Source organism: Canis lupus, chromosome 4 (assembly GCF_048164855.1).
Source record: "Canis lupus baileyi chromosome 4, mCanLup2.hap1, whole genome shotgun sequence".
NCBI lineage: Eukaryota > Metazoa > Chordata > Mammalia > Carnivora > Canidae > Canis > Canis lupus.
Genome location: NC_132841.1, coordinates 4,097,290 through 4,109,875, shown reverse-complemented (window position 1 = coordinate 4,109,875; position 12,586 = coordinate 4,097,290). Strand labels below are relative to the sequence as shown.

Here is a 12,586-nt window from a genome sequence, read left to right as displayed (position 1 = left end):
TACAGTTATTTTCAAGTCCTTGTCTAAGAGTTACAACATCTGAGTCATCTCTGAATCTGATTCTATTTATTGCTTTGTCTCTTGACAATAGGTTGTGTTTTCTTTGCTTTTCAATGTGTCTTGTAATTTGTTACCCAAATGGTGGGCATCACTGATAGAATGGTAGATACTTGGGTAAGGAGTATTTACATCTAGAAATAGAAACTCTACTTCATTTGTTGGTGTGTGTGTGTGTGTGTGTGTGTGTGTGTGTTGGGAAGGAGTCAATCTCCTTGAGCAAGGTTTGAATTCCCTTGCTGTTTATTATCCTCAGTGCATCATGGCTTCATATTCCTTCAGGATTGGATTGCCAGCTGGTTTTTCTCACTGCAGTTTCAGCTTCAGCCATCTTTGTACATCTAAGCAGACAGGGATCCTCTCTCCATACTTTCCTCTTCTCCATTGGTAAACTGATATTGTTGATTATTCGGTGATGAATTTATTAGGAAGGGATAGAGAGGTTCTCATGGTCCTAGTGGTCCAGCCTCAGTTTTAGGCAGGGCTTGTGTGCCCCAGATGTGAGCTTTCCTGGCCTTCCTATCTCTCTTCCCATCACAGGAAAACTTTGTCTTGTATCTATAAAAGGTCTTAGGCAGGAGAGAACTTCCTGCTTCTCTCCCACAATAGCAAGATGCCTGCTATATATTGGTGCAAGATAGTGGGGTCAATGAAGTTTTCCTGCTGCTCCTCTAGGGACAGATGATTGATGCTTCTGCCCTTCTTCCAGAGACAGTGAATCTTTGGCTCATTCCTGGGTCAAGAAGGAGAGTTTCTCTCTCTCCCCTAAAAGCAGACAGGTTTCATTCCTCTTCTTCAGCAGTCCTAGGGAAAGAAATATTTGCTGCTGCTTTCCATGGCTTAAAGTTTTTGATTCATGTGAGAAGAACATCTGGGGAAGCAGATGATGTTTTGTGCCTAGCCCCTAAAGGTAGCATTTACCTCCCACACACCTGTGTCAATGAGAGGAGCTCTTTCAGGTCCTCTGCCCTGCCACCTCCAATCTTTCTTGTGAGCACCAATTTTCATGGAAAATTCATGGGATAAGTGCAAACTGTGGGTCTGAGGCTCCCAGTTCTGAACTGATGGGCTAGCCATATGTGGCCTTTAGGAATTCATTCACTTTTTAGATGATTTCTTCATACTTACCTTTACCACAGCCTCTTTTTCCTCTTACATTCTTCCAATGGTGAAAGAGTTACTCTGTCCCATTGTCCTTGGAGAGACTTGTTACTCTTTGGAATTCAGCTTCCTCAGTTGCCCTGAAACCACAGGATTCTGTAGACTCTCCTGCTATTTCTCATTATTAGGATAGGAAGCAACATTTTCCTGGAGCTCTGCACAACATAGGTGAGAGAAGGACTCCTAGATTCATCTCCTTTTGCCTTCTCCTCTTTGCATCTCTTTGCCCTTTCTTCTCTAAGCCTTATGTAAGCAGAACATTCTGTGGTACCCATGCAAGGCCCTCCATTTCCTCTGCCAAGAATGTCTTGTGCTATCATTGTGTTTTGCTTTTATTTATGTTGTTGCTTTATTCCATTTTTTTTACAATACAGTTTAAGAGCAAATATTTTAAAAGGCTTATTACAGAAATGCAGAAACCCCGTGTTCCTTCTCGCTCCCTTGAGCCCCTTTCCCAGAAGGCAACATGTTAAATGTGTTGAACTTTTGGATGGTTATTTGTTGAGTTTTTAGTTTTAGATAATATCATTTTATAGTCCATTATGGAAAATGGGTATCTGTCTTTTTTTACCCTTTCCCCCACCACAATCCACTTATTTGACAACCCTCTACCAACTTCCAAAAATATTTGCTAATATTATATTTTGGTAAGATCAATATTTAATATGACGTTTTAAAAACTACTCAAAGCTGAGCCATGGAGTAAACGATTATTATTTTAACTTTCCTGAAAAATATTTTGCTTCCTCTAAAGATGCATCTTGTTTATTTGCTTGTTTGTATCACTAATCCAATACTGATCATTAATTCAACCCCCCACAGCGTCTCAATCTCTTCTCAATTCATTTAGATACAGCAGTTCAATCAGTTTCATCTTCTTTCTGATATGGTTCAGTGTGTTGTATGCCTCCTTGATCTTGCTTGAGTCTTGCTTCTCAATCAGTTAATCTATTGATTTCCCTGTTTTCTGTTGCAATTTTTTTCTTTTTGGTTTATTTCATTATTTTGTTGGAGAATATACTCAAATAACTTGCTCAAGCAATCAGAGTTTCTAATAAGGTTCTTGTCATAAAATTTATATGGCTTTGCACATCTAAGTCTGCCTTTACTCTACCTTGTTATCAGAATTATCATTTGATTGTATGTATGCTCTACATTGGCCATAATTCTCCTTTCAAAACATTTTGACATTTTCTGTAGTTTCTGGTGCCATTTTGACTTCTGCTTTATTGTTTGTTTTTGGTATTCTGAACTTTGTGACATTTTCCTGGGTACTTCCTAGACCCTTTCAAATGGAAGCATTTGATCCTAAGAAATTATTTTTTGATAGTTTCTCCCCCTGTCTCTCTTTTCTCTGAATTTCTGTTTGGATGTTAGACCTCCTAAATTGGTACTTCAAATTTCTTATCATTTCTTTCCTATAATTCATCTCTTTTTCTTTGTTTCATTTTCCGAAAGGATGCCTCAATTTTATTTCTCATTGCTTCTGCTTAATTTCTCATTTTTACTATCATGTTTTCAATTTCCAAGAGTTTTTAAAAAATATTCTGAATATTCCTTTTTGAAAAAGCACCTTATATTTGTTTTGTTTTGGGAAGTAATATCTTCTTTCTCTGGTGATATTAAGGAAATATTTTTGAATTTTCTTATATAGATTTTGCTTCCTTCAAGTTTTTTAATACTGTTTTGAAAGGCATTTTTGGATTCTTGCACACATTTAAGGGGCTTTTCTCAAATGTCTGGTGATGCTTAGTTGTCTGCTCTTATTTCAGAGTGAGATTTTAAGAAGACTACTGAAAGCTCTGAGTTTATTGATAGAGCTTGTAGGATTGTGGGATTCACTGTAGGGAATGTAAGTAGGGGTTGCATTGGAAAACTCTGTCGGTAGTGTTAATTCTTCTTTCAGAGCTGGCCAGATTCTCCAAATATCTTCCAATCTCCCACCTCCCAGCATGGTGGAAGCTGAGATGGCGAAGAAGACTAGTGTTTTGGCATCTGTAAATAAATGTTCATTTAATCCCCTTGCTTTCAGTATGGCACTCTCACCTGCTGCAGGCCTGTAATCACTAGAGTAGGAATACTTTTCAGAATAAGCCTCTAGTCCTTCCGTAGGATGGGAAGAGGCATCTATACATTTGTATGGAGGGAGTTGGGGAATAGATCTCAGGCCCTTCTTTATAAACAATTTAGCACCATTCTACTTGGTCTTGCTTCTTTATCAATCAACCTGTTGTATTCCCTGTGTTCCATTCCAGTCTTTTTCTTTTTTGGGCTATTTCATTCTTTGATGGAGAATAGACTCAAATGATATTTATGGTCCCCTCTCACCCCCGCACACACTCATCTTCCAGAGGTAACCAGTGCCACCAGTTTCTGAGCCTTTGCCCATTCTCTGATGTAAACTGGATTAAGTTTTGGCTTTCTCCAATACTGGTTTATAATTCAGCTTTCTTGGGATTTCTATTTAGTTATCACTTCCAATAGCTTGCTGGCCACCTGTCTTCTCCCATCATCTTATTTTCTTGAGAATGTTTGCCTTCATAATTTTTTCTTTTGCTATCATTGTAGATGGGAATGAAAGCAAAAGTATAGGTCCAAGCTGCCATCTTTATGCAGAAGGCTGCAGCCATGTTTTTTCACTGGATGACTTTCATTAGTTCTCCCCGTGAGCCTTCTCTGGTTCTTCTCCATTCTGTCTCTGCCATTCCAGGTCACACGCTTCCAGAATTTTCCTATGCTTCCATGACATCACAATGCTCTCTGCAGGTAGTGCCTTTATTCAACCACCTGGCAAATATTTATTGAGCACTTACTATGGACCCAGGAGGGGTGAATAAAGTACATAGCCATCATGGAGCTCACATTTTAGGGGGTGAAACAAATACACAGGTAAACCATGCATACTGTGCAAACATACAAAATGATAATTTCAAGTAATGATAAGAAGAAAATAAAAGAAGGTAGCAAATAGACTGGGGTGGGAATGTTAGGACCATCTTATAATGGATATAAGACATATTTTCTGGGGTAGCTATTTCATTACCAATTTGAGAGAGTACAAAGTAATCAGGGTCCTCAGTTAGAGCCAAGAGGCAAATGCATGCCTGAGAGAAGGGTTTGAAGATATGGAGGAAAGTTTTGATGGCAGACCCATGATTTCCCAAGGCCCAGTTTGGATTTGGGTTGGGGAGGAGAGCCAAAGACCAGCTCATGTGAGGGAGGTATGAGTAATACAGCAACAGACGTCAGGCGATGCTGGAGGTTTGAGCTTCTTGCAATGGCTGAGATGAGCAGCAGGAAGGGCCTGATGGGATAGTTGCACTGACATTTTTACTGGAAGATGAGGCAGACATCTGACTTACAGCCCAATGTATTTGGCCATTATAGGTTCTCTGACCACAGTTCTCTTTTGTAGGAGGAACAAACTCTTCAGAGCAGACACGTGTTCTGGGGTTACCAGAAAGAACCTCAGGTGGGGACTCTCCGGGAGCTGAGATGTCCCTGGTGCAAGCACATAGAGTGACACCAGCTTCCTTGAGGGGCTCTGATGGCTGTGTGCATTGGAGCACAGAGGAGAGGAGTGGGTACTCATCATGATGATTGGTGATAAGGTCTTTGCTAGGCAGAGGTTTGGGGTAGAGTATTATAAAAATTGCAGACACTGAGAAAGCAATCTGTGACCCTTGGTGTCTTTCTTTCCTCTGTGATTGTCTTTCTGGCCTGCCCAAATCAGTTACACTAGTTAGATGATCTCTTGCCCGACTTCCTTGAATGGAGACATAGAGAGCTGCCAGTGTCAGGAGCACCCAGGGCCAGCCTCTCTTTTGGATGTCACCCTGCTCTATGTCCCTTGTCACCCTTCCCCTCTGTTGCTGCTTGCTGACAGGACTATGTTGACAAGTTTTGGCAAAGCCGACAAAGATAGAATAGTTTCCTATCACTCTGCTGTTGAGGTAACACCTACTCAGGGTGATCTTTTGTCTCCTTTGCTGTGGCCCTTTTGATCTGTCAGTGTCCTCATTTCCCCTACAAATCCCAGGGTCACTGACCTTCTGTGTCATTCAGTGACTTCACATGTCACAAGAAGGGGGAACAGGGTCAGGCGTGCTATATTTTCTCTTACATTGAGGTTGCCCTTCTACCACCAGAGCAGTTTGTGGAAGGATAGGCTTTTCCCCAAACTCCCAACTAGGGAAAAAAGGAAGAAAACACTACCATTTAAATAAAAAGGCTCAAAAAGCTCCATAAATACAACACCAAGAGTGAACCCCAATGTAGGTTCATTGATGGTACTACATGTGTCACTCCGGTGGGGGCATATTCCCAATGGGAGATGCTGTGCCTGTGTGGAGACAGGGAGCACACAGGAACTCTCTGTACCTTCCTTTCCATCTTTTGGTGAACCTAAACTGCTCTAAAAAGATAAAGTATTTTGAAAAATTAAAGCACTGTAAATTCCCAATGCAGGATTTTTAAAAATGGTTTAAATTATAAGACTAAGTAAGGTTATCTGACTCTGTGCCTAGAAAACGAGACTGGCTTATGAGAGCCTTGCTATTATTACCTCACTTGCAAGCCAATTAGCCAGGGCAGGTCATGGATGTACCTTGCTGCCCAGAATGCATGGGGACTGTTGATTTAGTGAAGGCTGAGGCCCACTGGCTCTGGTTCCTCCCAGGTTTTCCCCAGACACCAGATAGACCCTGAGTGGGATTCCAGTTCTTGTCATCTCTGCCGTTGCTCCCAAGGCATAGAGGACACTGGCATGCCCAGGGGTCCAGGCAGGAGCAAGACAGTAGGTTCTGATTCCTTCCTTCTCTCTCCATTCCCATTGGGGGTTCCTTTTGAGAACCAGGAAGCTGAGGTTCCTCTACAATATGTCGTCCCTTGACCTGTCTCCCCCTTACTTTGTGAGACCAGGGGGATTCCTGATTATAATTTGTGTCGGCAAAGCCTGTTCAGAGATGGGTCTGAGCCAAGACCCTGTCACCAAAATTTGGCTAAATCTCCAGAAGTCTGGGCATCTGTTTTCCTCTCTGTACAGCTGGGGGAACTTCCAGGGCCTTATAGCTCCATATATTATGTAATTCTACTGGCTTTTTGGCTGCCAATGGGTAATGCACACTTCTGCTTTGCCCTTTGCTGGCAGGAGCTGAGATTTTTATTGGTTTAGTTTGGTCTGAAGAGAAAGGAAGCCCAGGAACTCAGATTCTCCTCATTAATATTTCATGTTCCATGAGCAGCTATTCCTCCTCCCACCAGGAGAGGCTGAGCAGTGGACCCTCAGATGCTTTTTAGGATCAGATATAAGCAGATCTCCTTCACCTGCTGGTCACTGAGTCCCATTGGGGATGTCTGTGGGGGGCAGGCAATGCAGTCCCTTCTGTCTTCTCAGAGATAGTGTGGCTGAGAGGATCTGGAGAGGGAGACAGAGGGACAGGGGAGAGGCAGTGTGGGCTGAGCAAGTGGAGAGAGAGGAAGAGTGGTGGTGGTGGTGGGTGGTAAAGATGTTTGAATAATTGAATTACAATTGCCTTCCCCAGGATGAAGCCACTCCTGCCCTCCCAGGGCCCAGAGGATGGTGGTCATTTCTCAGCAGAGAGTCACTGGAGCCCAGCGTGGCTTCCTCCAAGAAATAAATGGCACCATTGCAACTTGAACTCCTATTGGTTCCCTTCTCTGAAGCAGAGCTGGCTTCTGTCATAAGGGCATGTTCTGACCTTTGCAAACTGTCACTGAAGATAGTAATGTGTGTCACCCTTTGCTACCAGAGGACTATTTCTCTCTTATCAGGGAAATCCTGTGAGTCATGTACCGAGGGCTATGGAGACCTGATTGGCGTGGGGCGCACTTGCACTGGTGACCACAGCACCCTCTTCACACTTTCTTAAAAGCATATATCACGATGTTGTGAACCACTCCTGCTGAATTCCTCCTCTTTGGCTTCTGAAAGCTCTAAAGAGAGGAAGTCTGCCTTCTTCATCTGGTTCCCAGGATTTACTCCAGAGCCAGGTGCACAGGAGATTCCCATTGAATTGTTGTCCAGTGGGTGGGAAATAAATATGACCTTGGCTTTTATCTTCCCTGGGAGTCCTGAGCTCCAGCATTTAGACCAAATGGTTAGAGTGGGAGAAAGCTGATTCTAGAAACTGTGGCATCTGAGTGCAAGAAAAGCCATTCCGTGTATTAGATGCTCTGACTTCATTTCCAGGCATCAAAAAGATGCAGCTGGGAAAATTCACATTGAATTTCAAAATGATCTCCTTAGAGATGGTCTAGTACAATCCCCTCATTTTCTCAAAGTAGAAGGTTTGGAGAAATTAAACTTATCAAGTTCCCCATTGGTAAGCGCCCCTTGCTAACTGCCCATTAGGATTCCTGCTTTGTAATCCTGTACTCTTTTGACCATTTTACCCCGTCTCCCTATTTATTCATTTCTTCTAAGAATAGAAAATCATGTGGAATTTAAAGAACAGAAATTGGAAAACTAGTGTAGTAAACAGGTAGTAAGGGGAATGTTCAGGTGGCTCGCTTCAGAATGCAGATACTCATCTTTGTCTCGTTCATTGGCTATCCACGAGAGACTTGGAGATGTCTTTGTCTGGACAGGACGGAGACATGGGTCCTCCTTCCTTTCTCTTATGCTTATGGTTTCCTGGTGAGTTTTTGTTTGTTTGCTTTGTTAGGTTTGTTATGTCTATTTTGACACATGGAAAGTAAACGGATCCTCTCTTTTATCTGCATCCGTACCTTGGCTGTGCCTCGGTTTCCAGGTAAACACTGGCTCTGGAGCCCCACCCTTGGTGGCTTTCCTTCTTCCTCTGCCTGCTGGTGAGGACATCAAGGAGGAACATCAAGAAGGAGAAGGACAGAGAGGAGAAAGACAAGAAAACCACCCAACATCCACATCACCAGGCTGCCACTGCCACGGGGGTGACCATGGCAGAGCCCTCTGGAGGTGCGCAGCAATAGCCGCATACTATGGGCAGTCCTGATGTCAATAATCCTGGAAAAAGGGACATTCTTTCCCAGTAAAGGTCAGTGGGCTACCTTCCACAGGTACTCCCCAACTTGCCCTCCCTTTCCTCCTCTGTGAAGGACTGGGGAAAACTTTATCACTCAGATTAGGGTAAAAGCTGATACTTACTGAATCCTTTCCTTTATTAACCTTCTAATCCCCACGACATTCCCCCTTCACAAACAAGGAAACTGGGGCAAAGTCCACCCAGCCGACAAATCTAATGTGGCTTTTTCCATCACTGCCCTTTGCTAGGGCGCAGGCCTGGCCCCACACACTGAGGGGGTTGGTTCTCATGCTACTGTCTGGTGGGTCCCACACCCCCATCCTCTCCCTGGACAGCTAGAACCAGCCTGCTCACTGTGCCCCTCATGCTTGCCTCTCAAAGCCTTGCTCTTTCCACCAGCCACATGGTTTCAACCACCTGGGGATATGGACAGGAGGTTGAAGCCATGTCCTTTAGGAAAGGACTCAGGCTCCTTCACTCTAGAGAGCCACTGTGCTACGTGGCCTCTTGACAGTGATGCTATCATCTAGGAAAACCCTAGGCCCACATTAATCACAGGATTCCCTGCAGACATTCCCTGACCAGAGCCAGTGTTGGGGCTGGACCAACCCCGTGGTTCTTATTTTGGTTGCAGGATGCACTTCAGCAAATCTATCAGGAAACTTTGAGGAACAGGATTTATTTCTTATGAGTCTTGCAGGGAACATGACACACTGAGGGCCACACACACAGCATGGTGACAGGTAAAGAGAAGAGGCACCTGGAGTTCTGCCTTTATTGAGGACAGAGGGTAGTGTGTCTAGGGTTTCTTGAATTCACTCCTTCCTGGCTCATTTAAGGCATGAAAATGGAAACTGAGGTACAGGGAGAAGCAGGGTCACTCAAACTGTCATTATGTAGCTTATCCAGGACTTTCTGAAAGAGAGAACTTCATAGTTTGGGGTGGCATAAGATTCCTTATATGGCTGTTTTACCAATAAATGTGTCTTATAGCTGGTAATGTGTTTGTTGGAGATGGATGTATTTGCAGCCGATGTCTTAGCAATCAAAGGCTGAATGTCAGGCACATATGTTACAATCGAAAAGCTTAATGTCACACTATAGGTATTTTCATCAAATATTTTTGATCAAATATAAAAATATTCAAAGTTGGGGATCCCTGGGTGGCGCAGCGGTTTAGCGCCTGCCTTTGGCCCAGGGCGCGATCCCGGGATCGAATCCCACGTCGGGCTCCCGGTGCATGGAGCCTGCTTCTCCCTCTGCCTGTGTCTCTGCCTCTCTCTCTCTCTGTGACTATCATAAATAAATAAAAATTAAAAAAAAAATTTAAAAAATATTCAAAGTTGTGGTCCCATAAGAGTCCCAATACACAGGTAACATATAAGGTTGTTTTCTGCTGGCTCTGGTGGGGGAAGCAGGGGCTGGGTGGTCTCCTGCCCACCCTTCCCTGGTGCTCTCTCTCCCAGGGACAGACTGAGCACCAGCGGGGAGCCTCCCATTTGCCTCCAAGGCAGAGCTGCAAAGAGGAGCCTCCCACCCACCACAAACCCCGCTTGTTGGAGGAAGAAATTTGTTTTTTAGCCAAACTGGATAATCGGCCTTAGTTTCTACTTTTTAATCTCTTGGTAGTTTCTAAATGTTCCTTTGTCTTTTGCAGCCCTGAAACGACACTCCATTCTTTTACTTTTAATTTAATTTAATTTATTTTTTATTTTTTTAATTGAAGTTCAGTTTGCCAACATATAGCATAACACCCAGTGCTCATCACCTCAAGTGCCCCCCTCAGTGCCCGTCACCCAGTCACCCCACCCCCAACCCACCTCCCTTTCCACCACCCCTTGTTCGTTTCCCAGAGTTAGGAGTCTCTCATGTTCCGTCTCCCTCTCTGATATTCCCCACTCATTTTCTCTCCTTTCCCCTTTATTCCCTTTCACTATTTTTTATATTCCCCAAATGACACTCCATTCTTTAAGGAATATCAAATTGAACTGGCACACAATAGAATATTTCTTACCATTTTGGTATGCATAACTCTTAGGTGTAATTTTACGGGTATGCTTTCTGACCAGATCTCAGTAATGGTTGGAAGTGAAAAGCACAAAAGAGAGTCGGTGCCATTGAGATGCTAAATATGCATAAAAACATTTTTAATGTCTAATGATTTTTTTTTTTTTGGCTTTTGGGAAGTCTGGCTTGTTGTTTTCTAATTACAACATAACTGAAGAATAGGTCTGAAATTATACAAGCATGCCTCAAATAGTGCTGTATTTATTTTATCTTTGTTTTAAATGCTATTAATATGACTTATCATAGAGATTCTAATTTATGTTACGATTGAGTTTCCAGCAACTGAATACAACCTCCAGTCTTCTTTTTAGTTCAAATCTTTATTTCACGTCTTCTTTAATATAAATACCAGTGCAAGAAATGAAAAGAATAGATAATGCACAGTATATCACATGCAGGATGCTGGTTAGTTGGGCTCTGAAGAGCAAGTAGCATGTTGTCCTGTATAGTTCTGTCTCAACTCTACTTTAATTTTTTTTAAGATTTATTTATTTGAGAGAAGAAGAGAGAGAGACAGTATGAACAGTGGTGGAAGGGATAGAGGGAGAGGGAAAGAGAGAATCTCAAGCCAACTCCTCGCAGACTGGGAAGCCCAGCTCAGGGACTGATCACAGGACACTGAGATCAGGACCTGAGCTGAAGTTAGGAGTGAGCTGCTCTACCGACTGAGCCACCCAGTCACCACCCCCGCCCCAGTTCTATTTTTCAAAATGCCTTTTTATTTAAGAATAAAAAGGTATTGGGATGCCTGGGTGGCTCAGTGGTTGACTGCCTCCCTTTGGCCCAGGGAATGATCCTGGAGTCATGGGATCGAGTTCTGCATCGGGCTCCCTGCTTGGAGCCTGCTTCTCCCTCTGCCTATGTCTCTGCCTCTCTCATGAATAAATAAATAAAATCTTTTTTATAAAAAGAAAAAAAATGGGCAGCCCGGGTGGCTTAGCGGTTTAGCGTCGCCTTCAGCCCAGGGTATGATCCTGGAGACCCAAGATCGAGTCCCACCTCAGGCTCCCTGCATGGAGCCTGCTTCTCCCTCTGCCTGTGTCTCTGCCTCTCTCCCTCTCTCTCTCTCTCTCTCTCTCCCCCCCCCGTCTCTCATGAATAAATAAATAAAATCTTTTTTTAAAAAAGAAAAAAAGGTATTCAGTATCTGTTGAGTGATAAATAAATGAATGAGTTGATGAATTCAGTGATGTATTAGTCATGTCACTTAATTATGAATCATATTTTTAAGCATCTGTCCATCCTGCCTCACTAGGATGAGGCCAGACTTTTGTTTGATTTGTTCATGGAGGTATCCCAAGCACAGAGCACAGTGTCTGGCACACAGAAGGCACTCAGTAAATATTTCTTGAATAATAAGTGCACCCAAGACTATAGCCACAGGTTACACTCCCTCATCTCAGCCAGATGGTTCTTAAATGCTTATCTTTGGTCACAAAGGGAATTGGGAGAAATATTTCAGATGTGTTACAGGATTGGAGCAGGTTGCTCTGCTGTTCCTGGTCCTGTCACTAACTTCGTCTGGCCACAGGAGCCCCTGCTCAAAATGCGTGGAAGGCAGTTGCAGACATCAATCTGTGTTTATTATTTTTAGGAACTCTTGTTTCCTTTACCATTTCTCACCTGTGATTTTTTTCACTTTTTGATTCCTCAAAATAATCGCTTCTGGTGACCACAGGGACTCCAATGGATACTTGTACACTCATGTTCATAACAGTTTTGTTCATAGTAACCAAAAGGTGGAATCAACCCAGGGGTCTAAAGATGAATGAATGGATAAATGACGGTGTCCAGTGTGTACACAACCAAACAATGGAATACTATCAGCCTTAAAAAGGAAAGGGGGCTCAGTTAGTTAAGTGTATGCCAAAGGTCCTGGGATCAAGCCCCATGTCAGGCTGCCTGCTTAGCAGGGAGTCTGCTTCTCCCTCTACCAGTCCCCCTTGCTCGTGCTCTCTATCTCTCTTTCAAATAAATGAATAAAATCCTTGAAAACGGAAGGGAATTCTGACAATGCTACAATATGGATGAACCCTGAAAACATAATGCTGAGTGAAATAAGCCAGTCACAAAAGCATAAATATTATACGAATCTACTTTTAAGAGGTGCCCTGAGTAGTCCAATTCATATGGAAGAAAGCAGAATGGTGGTTACCAGGGGTTGGGGAAGAGGGAATGGGGAGTGAGTGTTTAATGGATACGTTCCCTAAACTGACATATTTGGAAAGATAAAGTGGTTCTGAAGATAGTTATCAGTGATGGTTGCACAATGATGA

At 43.1% G+C, this 12,586-nt stretch overlaps 2 long non-coding RNA genes across 3 annotated transcripts; one reads left to right on the top strand and one right to left on the bottom strand.

Annotated features, from left to right (window-relative positions):
• Window positions 1–214: 214 nt before the first annotated feature.
• On the bottom strand, window positions 215–3,922 carry LOC140631740 (uncharacterized). Its single transcript, XR_012029270.1, has 2 exons — window positions 1,186–3,922; window positions 215–861 (listed from the first exon to the last, which is right to left on the bottom strand). It is a non-coding gene; the product is annotated as an uncharacterized lncRNA (long non-coding RNA).
• Window positions 3,923–3,977: 55 nt separating this feature from the next.
• Window positions 3,978–11,390, top strand: LOC140631739 (uncharacterized). Of its 2 annotated transcripts, XR_012029269.1 has the most exons (4): window positions 3,978–4,107; window positions 4,634–4,798; window positions 6,762–7,230; window positions 7,992–11,390. It is a non-coding gene; the product is annotated as an uncharacterized lncRNA (long non-coding RNA). The 2 variants fall into 2 exon arrangements; XR_012029268.1 differs by having other exon boundaries at window positions 6,762–11,390.
• The last annotated feature ends 1,196 nt before the right edge of the window (window positions 11,391–12,586 follow it).